Source organism: Mesocricetus auratus, unplaced genomic scaffold (assembly GCF_017639785.1).
Source record: "Mesocricetus auratus isolate SY011 unplaced genomic scaffold, BCM_Maur_2.0 Super-Scaffold_100011, whole genome shotgun sequence".
Lineage (NCBI taxonomy): Eukaryota > Metazoa > Chordata > Mammalia > Rodentia > Cricetidae > Mesocricetus > Mesocricetus auratus.
In genome coordinates, this window is record NW_024429195.1 from 35694810 (window position 1) to 35716470 (window position 21661).

Genomic DNA, 21661 nt, shown 5'->3' on the forward strand with positions numbered 1-21661 from the left:
AGTAACACACCCTGAGCAGAGCCAAAAAACACACTTTGGCCCTGCAACCAGAACCAAAGAAATGTACCCTTGACCCTGAAACCAGTACCAAAGGAATACACTTTGTCCCTGGAATCAGAGTCAGTGAAAGAAATGCACCCTGGCCCTAAAATTGGCTAAAAAGGACCAGAGAAAGAAACACACTTTGGCCCTGAAACCTTAATTCTGTGCAGAAAACTAACCAATCCTTGTACAGAGCTCTAGCCAATCTGAGCTCAGCACTGAAATCAGACCAATCCCTACTCTGGAAAAACTTCCCTGCCCCCAAGAATCCCTATATAAACCCTGTGTATGTTCAGCTTGTCTGGTCCAGCTGCTTCCTTCCAATAAACCCCTTCAGATGAGCTTTGGGTGAAGATCTTCTTTTGGGGTGGTAACCCTGGGCAGAGCGAGCAGGGCTGTAACACTTGCCCAGGAAACCTTCCTCGGCAGAGCAGAGTTGTTACACTCCGTTCCCTGCTGTCTGCTCTCTGCTCTCCAGGAGCAGAGCTGAATTGTAGTAACTTCGCCCAAGAAACTTCCAGCCCAACAAAACTGCTACACTAGGTGACCATCCCCAGCTGGAAGACCCTGTCCTGCCGCAGGGGAGCCGATACACTGGGAAGCCTTTCCCTGAGGCTGGGCTGTAAGCAGCTAAGCTTACTGCAACCTGTGGTAGTCCTTGACTCCCGAGCTCCAGGATACCTTTCTACCTGAGCTGTGTAACACTCAGTATTCTGTGGCTCCCAAGTGCCAGAATACCTGACCCACTCCTGTTCCATCCCGATCCACCCGAAACGCTTACACCGGTCAGGACGTGAAAGGCTGCAGAGACTAACCTGGGCTTTCAGTTTCTCATGTAAGTAATTTCTCACAATAAATAACCAACAATATCCTTATCCCGTGTACTGCTACATTTTCCTCAACAATTTTATTTTGTTATATTTTTAATATATCTCTTAGAAACCTTTTTTTTTTTTCTCTAAGAAACAGAAGGGGAGTGGGTCCCAGTGGGAGAAGGAGGAGAGGAGTTGGGAGGGTAGAGGAAGGGGTAACAGAAATTGGGGTATATTCTGTGAGAAAAGGATTTATTTTCAAGAAAAGTAAAAAAAAAAAAAAAATCCCAAATACCTCAAATTGGGACTCCTTCCAGAACAGCACTGAAGTACTAAGGTCCACCATCAGATTCTTTTTCAACATTTATTTGTTTTTTACTGAAGGGCATGAGCTACCACAGCACACATGCCGAGGTCAGAGAACAACTTTAAGGTGTAGATTCTCACCCTCCACCATCTAGAACCTGCATATTAACCTCAGATTGTCCAGCTTAGCAGCAAGTTCCTTTACCTCATCAGCCATCTTGCCGGCTCCCACCTGACCTCCCCAGGAAAACTGAAAGTGCTGTATTAAATTACCTTCACACTCAGTGAATGAAGTGTACGTGGTACTTTATCTTTCATGGTCCTTTGCATTAAGTCACGCCCCGATGTACCTCATGTGTACACGCACACATTCCTAAATATGAAGCCAATCAAGAGTTTGTTTCCAATAGGGATGCTCAGTCAGAATAGCCCCCAGGTGTACTTCGTTGCATATATGGAGTTTCTTGTTTCTCTCCATTCTACTTAGCTTACTAGTTGCAAACACTTAAAAACTGAAAGGCATCATGGAAAGATCTTAGCTTATTGTTCACAAGTTATTCCAGGAGTGGCGTCCCATTATAACTCCCTAAGGCACACGCTGTTGGTCTGTTGGTTAAAGGCATACTTGGCCCAGCTGCTACAGACAGTGTGTGTGTCTGTTTCTGTCTGTAGCACCCTCTAGACTGTCGCCACCGTAGTGTTACAGAATGTTATTTTAACTAGGTGAAGACGTGTTACACTTGTTTATGCTGCAGAATATTATTTTAACTGTGTAAAGGTATGTTACTTTATTTACACTGCATTTGTTTAATGATGTCAGCATGTGTGTTTAATTATGTATGATATGTTGCATCTGTTTAACCTTGCCTGCCTAAGGCACCTGATTGGTCTAATAAAAAGCTGGACATCCAATAGCTAAGCAGGAGAAAGGATAAATGAGGCAGGTGGGCAGAGAGAATAAGTAGGAGGAGAAAGACAGGCTCGAGAGAGAAAGAAGACCGAGGGAGAAGAGAAGAGAAAATGATGGAGATGCCTGGGGCAAGAAGCCGCACAGATGCCAGCCAGCCAGACATAGAGACTCAGTGAAAGTAAGATGCACAGAAGAAAGGTAACAAGCCCCAAGGCAAAAGGTTTAGGCTAAGTTATAAGAGCTAGCCAGAAACATACCTAAGCTAGACCGAGCATTTAAAAGGAACAATAAGTCTGTGTCATGATTTGGGAGCTGGTTGGTGGTCTCAAAGAAAAAGCCTGTGACACAGAATTTATTTCCTCTCTGCATGTAAATGCGCTGTATTTGGTGTTAACACCAATATCCTTTATAAAGTGTTGGCAAAGGATTTCTAAGCTTTTATTCTTCCAAAAAATAAAATTGTTCATTAAAGATTTCTTTTTAAAAGGTTTTTTTTTGTACAATCCCATAACACAGCTATGTACATTGCCCATTCTCTTATCATCAGCCTGCAGACGGCGACTCGCCGTGTTACTGGGAATGTCTGTCTTAAGGTTGCGCAGGAACTGTTCCCGGGGAAGCACACACTGCACACACTTCTGAAGGCACTCCCAAAAGCACAAAGAGGCTCTCTTAACGAGTAAGTGACATCAAGTTTATTGAAGCTTCGACTTGAACACATCACACATCTTATTTCTTTGGCCTCATTTCTTTGCATTTTATGTACACTATGTATATGTATGTTTATACATGTGAAATTGTCTGCAGGATATAAGCCTTTGAGTGATTTAACACTTCATACACCTAATGCTCCAAGATCCTCACAGTCTGTATTTTGTATCTAGAATATAGTAAATGGCAAGTAAGACTGACATTCCCTGATCCTTCCCATGTCATCTTATATGGCTTACCACCTCATCGGGAAACCCTGGGCTCCTCCCAGCATGCTCATCTCTCTTCATCATTCCTTCTCCCAGCACATTGATCTTACATTCTTAACATGGATTTGATAAGTGAATGTGTCCCTCATCTGTAGTCCATTGCTGGGCTTTAGTTAAGGCATGCCCAACTCTCTCCTGAGTCTGCATGGTGGCCTGCAGTTCTGACCTGAGACCCACAAAAGCAGAACCCGGAACAGTCTTCTGTTTAGGTTTATCTAGTTCATCCTGAGGGGAGACAGGAGGGAAAACCAACACAGTTAGCTTTATTGGGCAGGCCGCCGTTACAATGCACTGCTGCCCAGCCCTGTGGGAACACTTCCAGAGATGAGAAAAGGAGAGAGGCAGAGCTCTCTCAGCCTTCAAACCCCCAGTTCAAGAGCGTGATTTCAGTCCTTTGTGATCCCAGGTTGTACTTGCATGAAGACTCAGCAGCTCTGACGCCTCAAAGGCTTGGAAGTCCCCGAGGCACGTCCTCCGTCCTGACTCTGGCAAAAACGATGACATCTGAAAGGCTCAGAAGTGCCCAGTGCAATGACTCTGCCCCTTTCCAGGTCTTCCTGTTCATCTTTGATAGCCAGAGTCTTTGTAAAAGAAAACAACATCGCTATTTTCCTGCTTAAAATCTTCCAGTCTCTCCTAAAGCTTTCTGGGGGTGGGGCAAGGGTGGGGGAGGCTCCTTGGCCCATCCCAAGGCCCTTCCTACCTCCCTGGAACCATCATCACTGATGCCTCCTGCAATGTGCTCTGCTTGAGTCCTGCCTCTCCTCTGCTCGCTCTTCCCTCTCCCAGGGATGCCTGCCGTATTCTCTGCTTTTTCCTTCAAAAAGTCTTCCATGACTCTGCTCTTTTCCTCAGGCTGGGTTAGTTTCTTTTTAATGTCTTCCCACATCATTTATTGTTTCCTTTTAGCACAGAGTTTATGCCGGTACACATGGAAGCAAGGGCTCTACTACTGAGTAACATTCCGGGTTCCAGCTTCATCTAATTTCCTTATCAAACAAACACAGCTAGCTTCTAGCACAGATCCTGACAGACCATAGGTGTTCAGGCACAGTTCAATTGCTGCAGCATCAGTGGGAAAGCCCTGCAGAGGGGAAAGTGGACCAGTTCCACTGCTAAAATGAAGATCAACTCCATCTGATACAGGGTGGTCATTCTTCTCAGAAGTGTAAATCTGATGTGTCTCCACAAATGTGCCTTGGGAGGAATAGGGATTGAGCTTTTGAAATTCACATGTATTTATTTGTGCGTGTGCCATGGCACATGTGCAAGTTAAGAGACAACTTGTGGGTATCAGCTCTCTCTTTCCACAATGTGGGTCCTGTGCATTGAAGGCAGGTCATTAGGCTTGGTGACAAGTGCATTTACCCTCAGCCATCCCATAAGTCCCAGAAGTAAGGATTTTAAGTGTTAAGTTAGGGAAAGCTATGGGACAAGGACTCCAAGTCAGCACAGCATGGAGACACTTGCACATTAATACTTAACTGTGGAACCAGTCACAACAGCTAAGTTATGGAACTCGGTGCCCAGCAAACAGGTAAAGAAAATGTGATGTATACACAGTGGAGTTTCTACCCATAGGGAACAAAGTTATGACGCTTGCAGGAAAATGGGCACACCTAGGGACCATCATAGTAAGCAAGTTAAGCCTGTCTTAGAAAGACAGATGCTTTTCTCACTCCTCATACATTTTATATAGACACAAAATCATGTGTGGCTGTTGATGGACTAGAAGTGAAATGGTCTAAGGGGACAAGAGGGACGAGTGGGAATAGTGAGGGCTGAGAAAAGGGCAGCAACACAGACAGGAGACCGTACAATAAAAATGTGTGGGAAATGTCCGTATATAACTAGCCTGTATGACAAACACACATAATGCAAACGAAGGGGAGAGGCAGAAGCAAGTGGCTGCCTGGCAGTCTTGGAATGGACCACTGTGGTCATGTGCCTACAGCAAGTGTGACTGGCAGGTGTGTGGCAGCCTCTGGCAGAGCCTCATCCTGCCACACTAGTCTCCCTTTGTTGAGGCCACAAGCAGCCCCTCGTGCTCAGATGGAATTGGGCCATGGACCAGTGTCACTTATGTCGGGTTGAAAATGTGACAGAAGACATTAGCACTCTTCCTCCCCAAAGCTGCCAAGAGGTGTGGTATTTCTATCACGCAGGGAAGTGTGGGATAGACTTGGGGAAATCTTGTAGGCTCAGAGATGACTTTCTTGACTTCCAAATCTGCCAGGCAGAATTCATTTGCAGAAGAAGGGATTTAGTTAGATATGCTTGGCTTTGACAGTTTCAGCTTTCATGGCCTTAATTTTTGCCAACTTGATTGTAATTTCGGCTTTAAAAGAATAGTATGATTCTTAATTTTTTAAGGAAAATGACAAGAATGCTTGTAAATATTTTTGGTTTCTTTCTTCCTTTCTTTATTTTCGTGACAACGTCTAAGGTATCCGAGGCTGGTCTCAAAACCTCCATGTAGCCCTTGTTATCAAGAATGACTCTGAACTTACCCCACCCGCCCGCTTCCCGAGTGGCTGGTGTGTACCGTCACACCCAGTTTATGCTGTTCAGGGCTTCTAACCTTGTCCATGCCAGAAGCATTCTACCACTTGAGCTACATCTGCAGCCCCCGACTTCAGTGCTTCTGATGGTTCCAGTTCTGATTGTGAATAGGAACAAGCGTTGCTACTTCTATAATTGTCAATGTTAGGCGTTATTAACTGAAATTAAACCTTAAGTATTTTAAGTAGTGTACTCAGGTAGAAAGAATATTTATTCCCTTGCAGCCAGATGACAGACAGAAATAAACATCAACTTAGAAATACTTAAAAACGAAAAGTGGTGGTTTCCAAACACCTCCCTCCCCACCCCACCCTGGGCTAGTGACAAAGTGAGTGCTTTATCCGAGTCACCATTCATTAGGCTCCTCTCTGGGCTGAATCACACTTAAAGCTCAATAATATCCGATGTTCATCTTGATGTCCTTAAGCAATGCAAGACCCCGGGACCTGCATAATCATGAAACACAGCTAAATGATGTTCAAGATTAATTTTAATTTGGCTTATTTTAAGCTAGGTCTGTAGGCATTTGTGATAGATAAATTTGTTTTCTCACCATATTTCATTAAAAATGCTTGGAGTGATTTCCATAAATGTGTACTACAAAAAGATGGGTAAGAACCTGGGGGTGGGGGCTGCTGGCAAGATGGCTCAGTGGGTAAAGACTGACGACCTGAATTCAAGCTCCAGAACCCACATGATGGGAGGAGAGAAGTGACTCTTACAAGTCATCTTCTGAACTCTACATGTATGTTGATATACTCCCACTCCCAAATGAATAAAAATTAGGATGGTAAGATGGAGCTAAGGATGAATTTGGTACTCACAGTGACTGTAGAGGGATTCATTTGTTAACAATGAACCATGTGGCTCCACACTAGGGCCCACAGCCCCAGCAGCTTTACCAGAGGCCAGAATGGTCTTAGGGACTCCAAGGAAGACACTGTTCACTGCCTGTTAAACTCCTTTAAGCCTGCTGCTCAACAACCACTGCCTGTACCCCCAACCCTGGGTACCATATCTAGGCCTTGGAAGAAGTCTTTGGCTTTACCAGAAGCCAGGCAGAATAGAATCCAGGAAGAAAACCAGAAAGGAAAGAGGAACCAAGGAAAAAACTGCTGTACAATGAAGACAAATTCAGGAATCAACAGGAAGACCTATAATTATCCCAAATCCAGATGTCTAAATGCCAGTGTAAGAACATAAACAATAACTGAAAGGGCCACATGGCATCACCAGTGCCCAGCTGCTGTCCTACAACAGTAAGACCTGAACAATCCAACACAGCTGAAACCCAAGAAACTGACCTTAAAATGAGTTTATGAAGATGATAGAGGTCCTTAAAGAGGAAAGTTACATCAAGACCAGATGAACAATTTTAGTCAACCATTAACCCCTAAGGAAATAGAAGCAGTCAGCAAAAGTCTCCCAACCAACCAATAAATAAATAAACAAATAAATCAGGATCAGACAGTTTCAGCACAGAATTCTACCCGACTCTCAAAGGAGACTTACTACCTATACTCAAACCATTTCACAAAATAGAAACAGGAGGAACATTGCCAAATTCATTTTATGAGACTCTAGTCACCTCGATACCCAAACCACACAAAGAATCAACAAAGAAAGAATTGCAGACCAATTTTACTCAGCAACATTAATGCTACATTGAATACTCACTAGAATACTGGCAAATCCAAGAAGACATCAAGAAGACCAACCACCATGACCATTTAGGCTTCATCCCAGAGGTGCAGGGATGGTTCAACATATAAAAATCTATCAATGTTATCCACCATATAAACAAAGAAAAAAAAACCCCACATGATCATCTTGTTAGATACTGAAAAGCTTTTGACAAAATCCAACATCCCTTCATGATAAAAGTCTTGGGGAGACCATGGAGGGCCTCACCCTCCCTGGAGAAATGAGGGGATAACGGGGGGGGGCACGGGAGGAAGGGAGGGAATGGGAGAGGGACCTGGAACTGACTTGTGAAGCAACCTTGTTTCTTATCTAAATTTAAACTGGAAAATAAAATTTAAAAAAAAGCCTTGGGGAGATCAGGGATACAAGGAACCATACCTAAACAATAAAAGCAATATACAACAGGTCAATTGCTAATATCAACTTAAATGGAGAGAAACTCAAAGTGATTCTAATAAAATCAGGAACAAGACAAGGTTGTCTACTCTCTCCATATCTATTTAACAAAGTGCTTGAAGTTCTAGCTAGAGGAATACAATAACAAAATGAGATTAAGGGGATACAAATTGGAAAAGAAGAAGTATTATTTGCATATGATATGTTAGAATATATGAGCAACCCCCCAAATTCTACTAGGGAACTCCTACAGCTGATAAAACACCTTTAGTCAAGTGGCTGTTTACAAGATTAACCCAAAGAAATCAGTAACCTTCCTATTTACAAATGATAAATGGGCCAAGAAAGAAATCAGAGAACACCCTTTACAATATCCTCAAATGATATAAAATATCTAGGGGGTAACTCTAACCAAGTAAGTGAAAGACTGATATGGGATATCCTTCTGCATGCTGTGAACATGTGTTGCTTTATACAGCTGTTTTGACCAGTGGCCAGCCATAGTAGAGTCAGGTGGGAAATCCAAACAAAGATGCAGAAAGAAAGAAGGCGGAGTTGGGAAGATTCCATGTAGATGCCATAGAAGAAACTAGAACGTTACTGGTAAGCCACAGCCATGTGGTGGTACACAGAGTTAATTTATAAGAGAGAGCTAGTTAGTAATAATAAGCCTGAGCCACTGGGCACATAGTTGTGATTAATATTAGCCTATGAGTGATTATTTCATAAGTGGCTGCGGGGATTCAGAGAGAAACCAGTCCAGGGGGACCAGTGTGACAGAGAAAATCATTCAACTACAAAAGACCTGTATGACAAGAGCTTTAAGTCTTTAAAGAAGGTATCAGAAGATGGAAATATATCCCATGTTCTACGGATTCAATGCAATTTCCATTAAATCCAACACAATACTTTACAGATCTTTGAAAACATAATACTCAACTTCATATGGAAAAGTAAAAAATCCAGCATAGCTAAAACAAATCCTGTACAATAAAACAATGTTCAGAAATATCACCATCCCTAACGTCAAGGTTTACTGTAGAACTATAATAATACAAACTCTACAGTATTGTGTGGTGATATTTTGTTTGTGTTCTAACAAATAAAGCTAGCCTGAAGATCAGAGGGTGGAGCTAGCCATTAGTTAACCATAGAGGTCCGGATGTCTGTGTAGAAAGGAGACAAATGACATGACTTGTTGGACAGAGGAATATAAGGAGAGTGGAGACAGGAGTTCAGCCCTTTTCTAGTGGCTGGCTGCTCTGCTTCTCTCATCTTTCAGCTTTCTCCCTCTAATATCTGACTCTGGATTTTTATTAAAACCAATTAGAATTTGAGCTTCAGTATTGGCATAAAAACAGACAGGTATATCAATGGGATCAAATCAAAGGCTCAGACATAAATCCACATACCTGTGAACACCTGATTTTTGACAAAGAAGCCAAAATTATACAATGGGAAAAAGAAAGCATCTTTACAAATAGTGTTGGCATACCTGGATGTCAACATGTAGAAGAATGCTAATATGTCTATATTTATCACACTGTACAAGTGGATCAAAGACCTCAGCATAAATCCAGATACACTGAACCTAATAGAAGAGAAAGTGAGAAGTAATCTCTAACACATTGACATAGGTGACAACTTCCTGAACACAACACCAATAATGCAGGCACTAAGATATACATGAAATTGAAAAGTTTCTGTAAGGCAAAGGACACTATCAATTGAACAAAATGGTAGCATACAGAATAGGAAAGTATCTTCACAAACCCCACATCTGACAGAGGCCGATTTCGAAAATATATAAAGAACTCAAGAAAGTAGATATCAACAAACCAAGTAATCCAATTAAAAAATGGGGTACAGATCTAAATGGAATTTGCAACAGAAGAATCTCAAATGACCAAGAAACCTTTAAGGAGATGTTCAACATCTGTAGCCATCAGGGAAATGCAAATCAAAAGGACTCTGAGATGCCATCTTACACCTGTCAGAATGGCTAAGATCAAAAATACAAGTGACAGCTCATGCTGGTGAGAATGTAGAACAAGGAGAACAGTTTTCCATTGTTGGTGGGAGTGCAAATTTGTAAAGTCACTTTGGGAATTAGCATGGCAGTTCCTCAGAAAACTAGGAATCAGTCTACCACAAGGCACAGCTATACCACTCTTGGGCATATATTAAAGGATGCTCTACTATCCACAAGGACATTTACTCAGTTATATTCATAGCAGCTTTATTTATAATACCCAGAATCTGCAAACAACCTAGATGTCTCTTAACTGAGGAATAGATAAAGAAAATGTGGTACATTAACTCAGCTGTTAAAAACAAAGATACCAGGAAATTTGAAGGCAAATGGATGGAACTAGAAAAAAACATCCTGAGTGAGGTCACCCAGACCCAGAAAGACAAATATGGTATGTACTCACTTAAAGTGGATATTAGCTGTAAAATAAGGGATACAATATACAGACTCATAGAGACTAGGTAACAAGGAAGATTCATGGTGGAGGGATGGCTGGATTTCCCTGGATAGGGGAAATGGAAGAGATATTATGAGTGGACTGAGGATAGATAGGAACATGAGCAGTCAGGATGTGGGGGCAGAAGAGGAAAGTCCTGAGAGAGACCATGGAAATGGGGGAGCATTTCCGTGTCTGGTAAAAATCTGGCATGATGGAATCTCGCAGGAATCTACAAGGATGAGTCCAGCTAAGACTTCTAGCAATAATGGTTAAGTAGCCTGAACTGGTCATCTCCTGCGACTAGATTGGTGCCCAGCTCAACTAAATTCAGAGAGGTTTCATCCACCAACTGGTGGAGCAGATGCAGACCCACAACCAGACTTTAGATGGAGTTCAGGGGATCCTGCAGAAAAAGGGAAGGAAGAATTATAGGAGCCAGAGGGATCAAGGACATCACAAGAAACCTCACAGAATCATCTAACCTGGGCTCACAGGGGCTTACAGAGACACTTGAACTATATTTTTTTTCCTTCTCATCCCTACGTCACAGACATTTCACCCCTATTGACTTCTCACTCCTTTGAGAGATTTTACAGCTTTCATAAAATCGTGTAGCACAAGTGGTTGGACCATGCTGAATTGCTCACATGCTCAAGGGTGGACACTGTTAGTCCAGGTAGACAGCATTTTGTTGTATTGATCCTATTTTACCCATTTACTCCATCATATTGATGCCTATTTGTTTGAGACAGATTAGAATCATTGATGACGGCCCCTCCCCCCAAATTTTGTGTCAATTTTGAGGGTAATTGTTGCTAACCTTGATTCCTGTTGTGTTGTATCTTTTTGTTCTCTCCTTTTTTGTAACTGTCACACCTTGCCATCTGAATCTACTGTGCAAATATTTGCTTTAAAAGGCATTGCATGACTTTTGCCCCATATTCACGCTGCACAAGGGAATCCCTAAGGAAAAGGTCTGCACTATCCCTAGTGGAACCGTTGACTTGTGCACATATTAGGGGAGAAAATTGAGAATGTGTTGCGGGAAGTCTCAGCTTTTCTCCCAATCATCCAGAGTCTTGTGCAAACACAGCCTCAACATGTTCCACGTTATCTTGTCAGTTTCTGCAAGTTATTATACACAAATGTCTCCTAAGAGTGCTGAAAGGCCCGTGAAGAAAGTACACGAACCAACAAAGAAAACTATTGACAAAGGTGGCAGAACGGCACGGCACAGTTATTTTTTAACATTGACAAAATTGCTCTCTCGTGTGCTCATTTCAAGAAGGAGACATAGGAACCACGCAGGACAGACTAGCATGGCTTCCAAGTGAGTGTGGAGCTCAGCTGGTGTGTACGGCTTCAAAGACCCCTATGCTTTTTAGGGACTGTGGAAGAGGGAATTGCCTGTTAGGTGATATTTGGGTTATAGAAGATTGGGTGAGCAAGGCAGTGATCAGTGTTTATCTGAAGAGCTGGTGCTCCACTGTCATCAAAACAATACACAGGAAAAAAAAAGCCTTGCAAAAAAGGGACCTTTGGTAATAGCCCAATCCTCCAAACGTCCTTCTGCGTTGATGGGTATGGAGATACCAGCACAGCATTTTTTTTTTACCTTCCAGCTTTGGATCATGACTGTATTCTCTGCACTTAGGAGAGGCTGCAGCCTTCAAGGCATCCTGTCTGTAGATGGGGAAGTCAAGCATGGTGCTTATCGGCTGATATATAGGATGATGATGCAGGTAACAATGCTTCAGAAAAGGATTTATGGGATGGTCTGGACATTCGGAAGGTCTTCCCATTTGTCAAGTGGATTTGGCATGTAGCATAACAAACAATGAGTGGATGAAGGGGAAACTAGTTCTGCCAGCTGTTGCTGACTTCCAAGGTTTCAGGGAAGTGATTAACGCAAAGCAAAAATGCTAAATCTTGTGAGGAAGTTAGTGAAGGGCATGACACAAAGAATTTATGAACAAGGAACTTCTTTCATTGGATGCTTATCCTAGGTCCCCAGAAAAGGAGGAGGACTCATAAACAGCTACCATCAGGCCTTAAATAATTATGCTTATAAAAATTACTGTCGCTGGGTGTTGGTGGCTCATGCCTTTGCTCTCAGCACTCAGGAGGCAGAGGCAGGTGGATCTCTGTGAGGTCTAGGCCAGCCTGGTCTACAGAGTGAGATCCAGGACAGTCAATGCTACACAGAGAAACCCTGTCTCCAACCGCCCCCGCCCACCCAAAATTTACTGTCACTTTGGTTTAGTTTTTTTTTTTTATTCATAGGCTTGACATTCTGTTTGTTTGTTTGTGAGACAAAGTCTGTTGTTAAAATTCATTCCCTGGGAACATGTGAACAATATCGGCCTCCTCCCGCTAAGGTCCCAAAGATAAACCAAAATGTAATTCTATCACAGTTCACCCGAAGGTGCCAATGACTTTTAACACAGAACATTGGTGAGGGGTTACTGATAGTAGTATGTGTGACCTCAAAGCGTCCTTACTGGAATGTCTTCAATTAGCACGGATGATGGCACTCTTATAGCTGCATGGACAGTGGCACTCCCATAGGTGCATGGACGATGGCGTTCCCACAGGTGCACGGACGATGGAGTTCCCACAGGTGCACAGACGATGGCGTTCCCACAGGTGCACGGACGATGGTGCTCCCACAGCTGCATGGACGATGGCGTTCCCACAGCTGCATGGACGATGGTGCTCCCACAGGTGCATGGACGATGGTGCTCCCATAGCTGCACGGATGATGGTGCTCCCATAGCTGCACGGATGCCCCCATAGGTGCATGGATGATGGTGCTCCCACAGGTGCACGGACGATGGTGCTCCCACAGGTGCACGGACGATGGTGCTCCCACAGGTGCACGGACGATGGTGCTCCCACAGCTGCATGGACGATGGCGTTCCCACAGGTGCATGGACGATGGTGCTCCCATAGCTGCACGGATGCCCCCATAGGTGCATGGATGATGGTGCTCCCATAGCTGCACAGATGATGGTGCTCTCATAGCTGCACGGATGAGGGTGCTCCCATAGCTGCACGGATGATGGTGCTCTCATAGCTGCACGGATGAGGGTGCTCCCATAGCTGCACGGATGATGGTGCTCCCATAGCTGCACGGATGAGGGCGCTCCCATAGCTGCATGGATGATGGCGCTTCTATAGGTGCACGGATGATGGTGTTCCCATAACTGCATGGAGGAAGGCCTCCTTTCCCAAGTCTTTCTTAGATTGAATATTTTAGCTCTCCCCAAGATCCTGAGGATAAAAAGACTATGTATACATTATTCTTCCACTTCCTAAATTTGTTTTTATTTCCTAATTAGATTAGATTCAAATAGCAGGCAATGTCTGGATATAAATTTATTTTCTATAAGAATATGATATAACCTCTTGATTTATATGATACATATTGATATTTATAAAAAAATGCACTTGCTCAGGACTGGAGAGATGGCTTGGTGGTTAAGAGCACTGGCTGCTCTTCCAGAGGTTCTTAGTTCAATTCCCAGCAACCACACAGTGACTCTGTGTGAGATCTGGTGCCCTCTTCTGACTTATAAGAATACATGCAATCAGAACACTGTATACGTAATAAATAAATCCTTTTTTAAAATGCAGTTACTCTGTCAGTGTAATGGATTGGTTGTACCCTGGCATGCCTGCAGTACCTATAACTTTCCTGCTGAAGGCTCCTGTCCAGGGTTCCTTGATGATGGAGCCGGGTGGTACTGTCTGTAACAGACACCTGGCTCCTTGATTCTGGCCACAGATGATTGGAGTAAAGGAAGAACTTAATTCCGAGTTTGCAAACTTAGGAGCCAATAGGGGCTATGTAAGCAGGAGGCAGCAGATGTAAGAAAAAACAGGATTCTCCTTGGAGATGGCAGATCGGAGACAGCGTGCTTCATTGTAAAGAGGCCATAGTTAGCTTTGCCAAGTGCTGAAATATCTTTACAGTTTTCATAAGGCTTCAGAATCTTACTATGATTTTAAAAGGTTTGTTTTGTTTTTATTTGCATGTATGTGTCTTTGTGAGTGTATGCCAACATGTGGGCCCAGCGAATATGCCAGTGTATACGTGGGTCCCTGTGGAGGACAGAAGAGGGCATCAGATCCTGAGGAACTGGAGTTACAGGTGGTTATGAGGTGCCCAGTGTGGTTGCTGCGAATTGGTAGCTAGTGCGTTTAACTGATGAGTCATTTCTCTAGCTCTGAAAATTCTTATTTTTAAATGAAATGCTGTGCTTTCCCTATTGTGTGGACCAAACTAATCATGACAATGGGCCAGATTTGGTTCACCTGTGGCTTGCCTTTTACTTACGACTTTTTCAAGAGTGCTGTGTGGAAATTCAAATAAATGACCTGTGTGTGACAAATGACCTGTCCACAGCTGCTTGACAAGTCAGGGAGGATGGCAACTAACACTAATCCTAACCACTAACAATCTCTTCAGAATAGAAATACACATACACATACACCACACAATCTTTGTTGTTGTTATTTTGTTTTTTGGTGCTAAATAGTAACACACCAGGAGGTGAGTACTTGGTTAGCAGGAATACCAGAAACCATTAGGTGGTAATGAGAGTCAAACGCAGGTCTTATATTGTGCTATGCCTTTTCAATCCTTTGGATTCCATTCCAGTCTTCTGAAGTTTCTCTCCCTCTTCACCTCCCCAACACAACCCCGCTGCAAACAGTCCTTCTGCACAGTGGTTTGAATGTGTTTCTTGTTACAGAAATTAGCAGTGTGAGGAGGTGGCCTTGGGTGGCCTCCTCGAGCCTGGTGTTGTAACAGCAGATACCTTTCCCTCCCCTGTCTCTTCCAGCGTGCAAGAGCAGTGTTCTTCATCCAGATGATGGAGCAGCAAGGCACTGGCTTTGTTTTTCTAAACAAGGTCTTGAGGCTGGTGAAATGTCCCAGCAGATAAGGGAGCTTGCAGCCAAGCCAGATCCACTGATTTGACCTCCTGACCTTCCATGGTGGAAGAAGAGAGCTGACACAAAGTTGTCCTCTGACCTCTACATGCATGGAATGGCATGTGCTCCCTGCCAATAAAGACATTAATCTAAAAACTAAAACAGGCTCGTATGTAGCCTGCTGGCCTCTAACTTACTATGTAACTGAGAATGACCCTTTAATTTCTGATCCTTCTGCCCTACTTCCGGAGAGGTGGGATTACCAGGCATATGCCACCAAGCCTGGTTTATGCAGTGCTAAGAATCGATCCCAGAATTTTGTGTTCTCTAGACAAATAACTGAGCTATACCCCAGCCCAAGGCACCATGTTAGAAGTGGAGAGGGGTCGGCACCCAACACCACCCTACTGAAGCCTTGATCCTAGATTCCCAGTACCTGTGATTGTCTGTCTCCCTCCCTCCCTCCCTCCCTCCTCCTCCCTCCCTCCCTCCCTCCCTCCCTCCCTCCCTCTGTCCCTCTCTCCCTTTCTCTCTCTAAGACTCATGTAGCCCATACTGTCCTTCAACTCACTATGTAGCCAAGGATGGTGTTGAATTTCTCAATGTTCTGTGGTCATCTTCTTAGTGCTTATATTACACACATGTGCTACCATTCTGGGTTCCTGCAGTGCTAAAAAGATTAAACTTGGCTTCAGACACGCTCTACAAGCATTTTATATATATGGGTGTTTTGCCTGGAAGTATGTCTGAATATCATGTTTGTGTCTGGTGTCCATGGAGGCCAGGATAGGTTGTTAGATCCCTTGGGGCTGGAGTTACGGATGGTTGTAATCAGCCAAGTGGGTGCTGGGACTCAAACCTGGATCCTCTGGAAGAGCAGCCATTTCTCCAGCCCCAAAGTCTGTTTGTTTTTGTTTTTGTTGCATCTCAACCAGTAGCTCAGGCTAATTTAGAACTTATAACTCTCCTCTCCTGCCTCATCCTCTTGAGTGCTATGACTACAGGTGTGTGCCACCATACCTTGCAATTTCTCTTTATAAATCATTCTAATGTGTTTTCTCACAGCAGCCCGAATGGACTAGTACACAGAAGTGTTTCACATGGTTAAAGAGCGGGTAATGTGATTGCTACCTAGGTTTATCTAATCTGGGTCAGACAGGGTCACTGCCCAAGGCTGTAGAGATACTCTCTGAAGGGGAGAATGTGGCATACAGTACAGCCTGGAATAAAGTGGTTGTAACTGTTACATTACCCTGCACCAGGTGGGCAGATGAGAAGCTTGTTTGGAATTTCTTAATCTACATGGTTCATAATTTTCACGAAGTTTGCTTTAGTGAGGAAGTACTAGGGCCCATTGGTGACTGGTTTAATTTAGTAGCTAACATACAGCCTTCCATCACTACTTCTCACACCACAACCAACTTACCTAACCAAGGGTCTCCTGTTAACTCCTAACTAGCCCATCTTCTGAGATTTAGATTGCTTTGGAATTGTCATAGCAAAAGAATCAACCCTGTCATAGGAAGATGGGGATGTAGCTCAGTGGCACAGTATTTGGCTGGAGTGCACGCTCCTTGGGCTCAATCACCATTTCTGCAAAAAGTGAAATCCACTGTTCCTGATATAAGTGTGTTGCATCTTTTAGAAAGCAAAATTGAAAGCTCATGCCATTGAGTGATGATAGTAACAATTTTAACCTGTTGGTTATTAAGAAAATAGTCAGGATAGCATTTTTCTTAGGCCCAAGGCCATGAGTTCTCCTGCCATGTCAGCTACCCCAGAATTGCCTTTCCTGGGCAGCAGAACTGTCTTTCCTCTTCCATGTGGGTCTCTTGAGCTCCAGCAGTGTCCTGAAGCAGCAGCATTTCCCCCAAACAGTGCACAATCAACAGGTGCGGACTCATGCCAGTTTCAGAATTCCAAGATTGCAATGCTGAGATTCACTGGAATTAAGAAGAAACATGTCATTGCTGGTGGATATTCCATTCGTGGAGAGAAAATGGATTTAAAAATTTAAAACACCTGTAGCTGAGACAATAGTTCAGTGGTAATGTGTTGGCCTATGGGAAGACCTGAGTTCCAGCCTCAGATTCACATAATAAAAAAACAAAACAAAACCAAAAAGGCCATGTAGTAGTAAGCATATATATTTCCAGCTCTGGGGAGGCAGAGATGAATGGATCTCTGGGGCTCATTGGTCAGCTAGCCTAGCCTACTTGGTAGGTTCTAGACCTATAAGAGTCCCCTTTGCAAAATAAGCAGACAAACCAGGAAAATGCCACTCAAAAAGCAACACTTGAGGTTACCCTCTGGACTTGATACACACACACACACACACACACACACACACACACACACACACACACACAAAGCCTCGTACACTGACTTCAAATCTCACTCTGCAATCTATTGGGTGTAATGTCCTTGGTACACTTCTAGTTCTTTCTTCTTATGTTCTTCTTATGATTTCTAGTAGGATTAAGTAAAATTTGTATGAAAAGGTAGTAGCCCACGTGCCAATTAATTTTATGTTTGTGTGTGCAGACTGAGCATGACAACATGCTTAAGGATGGGACAGCCTATGGCAGCCTCATTGATTGGAATTCTAACAAGGATCCACCAGAAACACGTATCTGGAGTCGCTGTGGCAGTCGGCTCCTACACAGCATAATTTAGTTTTTATTAAGATTCTCATGGCAGCATATTTCTAATAGTTTGCTTGACTAGGTACACGCAATTACTTTTTCCTAAGGAGTGAAGAACCTCTCAAATCTCTCATCATTGCCAAGTACTGAGGGCAAAAGGCGTGGACTAAGTCAGAGGACTCATTTTACAGACAAGGAAATTATTTTTTCCTCTCACAGTCTGTGTATTTCCTCCTGGGAGTCAGAGAGCTGATAGAATGCATGTTTCCCCATTTTCCTTTCTCTAAGGGAATAGCTGGGTGATTAATGAGATAATGAATGTGAGGAGAACTCCCTGGGGAAAAAGCGTTTCATAAACACGAGTGAAGACTCTGGCTGACTCAGATCCCAATAGCTAACATAATCTTTAGGTAGGAATCCTAGCTACTTAATCTACATACCTGTGCACACCTGAAAAGCTGGATTCTGGAGCCATCCCTTAATGTCAAACTGATTCTACTTATAGCAGGGCTCATCATTTAGTGTGTAATTAACACCAAGTATTTATGAAATCGAACAATTCATTCCTCAACGTTTTAGCTGGTGGAGGAGGAGAAACACACAGGACTAACTTGGAATCGAGTGACTTATGGAATGCAGCCTGGAACTACTTTTGCTGGATTTGCATAATTGTTCAGGTTAAAAAAAATGTTCTGTCTCAGAATTTTTCCCTAGAAAACAAATTGCTGTTTTCAGTGTCTGAACTTTTTCTGGAAGAATGGAAATGAGTTGGTAAAAATGTAAGAAGCCCAAAGCAAGGGATCAAAAGTCACAGCTGGAAGACTCAGTACTCTATCTAGTTGTTTTCCTAAGACCCGAAAATGTGTCAGGATAGCCCCATGTTGCTGTGAATGCAGCCTGAAGCTTTGGATTCTGCCTCTGGCTCTGTGGGATGAAATGCAAAACAACCCCCCAAAAAATAAACAAATAATTTTCTAAACCAACTCCTTTGTCAGGTGAGAATTATGACAGTTTCATTACATTAGAAAACCACCCAAAGGGTATGGCAGTTGGCACATATTTAAGAGTGTCATGTCTCCTTGATAAATTGGGTCTCTAAGAATCACTGTGGTTGTGGGTGGAGCTCAGTGGTAGAGATCTTACCTGGTATGCACAAGGCTTTGATGCTCAGCACTGTGGAAAAGCCCCTGTGAAATGACCCGTATCTGCACATATTCCAGAACATGGCTTTCTTTGTTCAGCTTCATCTGTTTACTTTTTGGAAGGCATTTATTTTTTAAATTATTTTGTCTGTTAGTGGTTCTCATAATATCTTCATTTTTACAGATTTACAAATTAGTTTATTAAATAGCATCTTGTCTGTGATCCCTGAGCAGTTTCATAAATGTTAGATAACAGGGTGGCCATTGGGAAGGAGATTAAATCAGGCCCATGCCATCTCACTCTATACACACACAAGAGTAAATCCCCCAAAGGTTAGGGGTTTAAATTCAAAACGTAAGAGCAATGCAAACATGAGAGAAAACACAGGAAAACTCTCCTTTCACCTGAATAAAAGTATAAGGAGGGCTTCGTTAGCTCTGAGTTGGAACTCAGGCTCAACAAAAGTGCAGGATGAGAAATGTAAGTACAGAAAAATATTTCACAAGGCTTTCCTAACTAAATAAAAATACAAGGAACCAACCAGGAGAGAATATTTGTCATAGACCTGTTTTCTAAAGAGATATCTACAGGGTTTGCGGAAATAGAGAGACAAAGGACCAAGACTTCATGGTCAAGTGTGGGTGGGTGAAGTCTGTGAGCAGGCACAAAACACACAGCTAGCCCTCCACATAGGAAAATTGTTCAAATCCACTCACAGTCTTTCATCAGAAGCAGGAGTTAGGAAGCATGTCAGTGCGTTCTGTTATGCTGTGAGAACAGCACTTCCTCCCACGTTCCTGGTAGGAGGGAGTAACACTGTGTTAGTGTCTCCTTTTGGTGCTGTGAGAAAATACCTGAAAAAGATGTAGGGAGGGAGGAAGGGAGGGAGAAGGGAGGGGGAAGGGAGAGGGATAAAGAAGGAAGAGAAGAAGGAAGGAAAAAAGGTGGTGTTTTGTCTCACAGTTTTAAGAGACACAGTCCAACCTTTATAGTGGGTTTTTTTTTGTGGTTTGAAAGAAAATAGCCCCCATAGGCTCATAGGGAGTCACACTATTAGGAGGTGTGGCCTTATTGGAGTAGGTGTGCCTTTGTTGGAGGAAGTGCATCACTACAGGGTGGGCTTTGAAGTCTCAGAAGCTCAAGCCAGGCCTAGTGTCTCATTGTTTCTTCCTGCTGTCTGTGGATGAAGATCTAGAACTCTCAGCTACCTCTCCAGCACCATGTCTGCCTGCATGCTGCCGTGCTTCCCACCATGATGATAATGGACTAACGAAATGTTTTCCTTTATAAAAGTTGTCATGGTCACCTGCGCTGCCACCTGGGTCCATGATGAATGTCTGGGCCTGAGTTGCTGCCTAGGTCCATTTCTGCGTCTGTGGTTCTGCTGCAGCCAGGGCCTATGTTGATGTTTGAGGCTCATTTTACATCATCAAAGGCTGTGCCAATGCCAGGGGTCTGGGCTAGCACCTAGGGTCTGAGAGCCATCTGGGTGGGTGATCTGTTCTGCCACTGGGGCCGTGGTGATGTCTTGGTTTGAACCTGCTGCCAAGTGTGATGTCTGGGTTCATGGTCCTGCTGCAGCTGGGGGTCTATGTTGATGTTCACGGTCCATGTTATCACAAGGAGCCATAAGAACCATGCATTTTGAAATCTAAGGGCCCTGCTGAACTGGTCCCACCCTTCACTGCCCCTGGGATAGCTGGCCCTGCCCCTAGATGGACACTGCAGCAGATCTGGTTTTGCTACTCATAGGAGAGCTGGCCCTAGCTCTAAGGAGAGATGGCCCTTCCCTTCACCATGGGTATGGATGAGCTGGCCCTGATGACATGGATGTAGGAGAACTAGCTTTGCTGCTAATCTGAGGGGGCGTGGTCCAAGCATCCCAGAATGACCAGCTCAGTTACCACCCAAGCCCACATCCTGGGCCTTGAGTTGGCCCACCCTAACATCTACACCATCTATGACCTGCTAGAATCTGTGAAGGGATTGGTTCTGCAGAATGGTAGTCACAGGGTCTTCATGACTTGGGGCAGCAACACGATATTCAAGAGGAGTTTCCATGAGAGTCCAGTGATGGTGGTGTGCCATAGGGCAGAGGTCTTGAAGCAGACTGATGATTCATTGCAATGAACATTTGTGAGTGGGACTGATTGGACCAAGAGCTATAATGCATGACTCACTGCAACACTTCTAATGCCACTAGGAGGAATGAATGGGTGTTGGATAGGTAGGGAAAACAGAGAATTGAAGTGGCTTCTTTTGTTTGTTTTTAGTTTTGATTTTTGGGAGACTTCTTTTAGGGGAATGCTGCAGGGGTGAGGGGTGGATATGGAGGGACTAGGAAGTGAGTAGGATTGAGATGTGTAATGTGAAATTCCCAAAGAATCAATAAACAAATATTTCTTTATAAAGAGTTGCCATGGTCATGATGTCTCTTCACAGTAATAGAACACTAAGACAAGAGGCATAGCTGATGGAGCATAAAACAGTTGACCATGTTGCGTCAGGGAGCAGAGAGAGAAAAACATTGGTGCTCAGCTTGCTTTTCTTCTTTGTATTCATGTTAGCACCCTAACCTAAGGCATGGTGTTGTCCATTTTCAGGGTCATATTCCATCCGTATCCAGTCAAACTTTCTTGGAAACACACTGTAGATACACCCAGAGGTGTGTTTTCACATGACTCTAAGTTCAATCAAGTTGACAGTGGAGATGATTAGCCATCACACCAGTGGAACGCAAGTTCACCTGCAT

The 21661-nt window shown here is 43.6% G+C and overlaps 1 long non-coding RNA gene across 1 annotated transcript; it reads left to right on the forward strand.

Moving 5' to 3' along the window:
• Positions 1-720: 720 nt before the first annotated feature.
• LOC121143067 lies at positions 721-15283 on the forward strand. Its single transcript, XR_005880201.1, has 2 exons — positions 721-877; positions 15031-15283. It is a non-coding gene; the product is annotated as an uncharacterized LOC121143067 (long non-coding RNA).
• The last annotated feature ends 6378 nt before the right edge of the window (positions 15284-21661 follow it).